The sequence below is a fragment of the Austrofundulus limnaeus genome, unplaced genomic scaffold (genome assembly GCF_001266775.1).
Source record: "Austrofundulus limnaeus strain Quisiro unplaced genomic scaffold, Austrofundulus_limnaeus-1.0 Scaffold302, whole genome shotgun sequence".
Taxonomy (NCBI): domain Eukaryota; kingdom Metazoa; phylum Chordata; class Actinopteri; order Cyprinodontiformes; family Rivulidae; genus Austrofundulus; species Austrofundulus limnaeus.
In genome coordinates, this window is record NW_013952704.1 from 253624 (window position 1) to 254656 (window position 1033).

A 1033-nucleotide genomic window follows, 5' to 3' on the forward strand; every position below is an offset into this window, starting at 1 on the left:
GAGCAGGAAGCAGATCCAGGCGGATGTGGAGCAGGACCTGATGATGAGGTCGGTACTGGGGCTTCCTGATGAACTCTGGATTCAGGTCTTCAGCTTCCTGTCTTGGAGAGACAAACTGAGCGCGCGCTGCTCGTGTTTACATTTCAAACAGCTGATCGACGAGTCTTGTACCCTTTGGCGGGGCTTCAGTGTGGTTCTGCACGACCTGTCCCGGTACGACCGGTCCTTCCGGTGCAGCCTGATCCAGCGTCAGGTGAGCAGAGTGTGTCTGCGTGCAGGTAAGAGCAGAGACCTGAGCCGGCTCTGTGCCTGGCTCCCGCTGCTTCACGTCCTCAGACTGCACGGCTGGAGAGACGGACGGGTCCGGGTCCAGGACCTGAAACGGTTTCACCGCTTGCAGCACCTGTCCATCACGTCCTGCTCCACACCGCTGCTGGACCTGGACTTCCTGCTTCCTCTGAGGCAGCTCAGCCTGTGCACCGTGCAGTTCACCTGCCCGGCCTCTCACCTGTTGGCAGGTAGGAAACTACAAACACTTAGTTAGGAAGTTGGCTTGTTTATACTGGACTGGAGTCTTTATTTTTCAGCCTACTTTTTAACTTCTACTCCTTACATTTAAACATCAAACATTATTTAACCCATAAAAATCAACATGGTGCAAMTGAGGATTAGGGCCAGAGGGAAAAAAATCTGAGATTAAAGTCAGAATTCTGACTAGAATTTAATATTTTATCTTTATTTTTTAATCCTCTTTCAAACCATGGGTGTTGGGGTTTTAGAATGCAAATGGGTCTAAAGCAGGGTTATTATAGTTAACTACTAAAACTAACAAAATAATGAAAACTGACATTGGAAAAAACATTGTAGTTAACTAAAATAAATAAAAACTGTAATAAAATGAAAAAACAATAACTGAAACTGTATAATCTTTTTACAAAACTAACTGAAACTAACAGAAATTATAAATAGAATATCCTTAGTTTTAGTGTTTGTCAATTTATTTTGAGCTGTGTGGACTTTTTATGTATTAATG

General features: G+C 44.2%; 1 protein-coding gene across 1 annotated transcript in view; it reads left to right on the top strand.

Moving 5' to 3' along the window:
- LOC106526985 (uncharacterized) overlaps nucleotides 1–1033 on the top strand; it is a gene marked incomplete at its 3' end in the record, with an annotated part of 13138 nt that continues 12105 nt past the window's right edge. Inside the window, 2 exon segments of the mRNA XM_014021730.1 lie at nucleotides 1–48; nucleotides 152–518.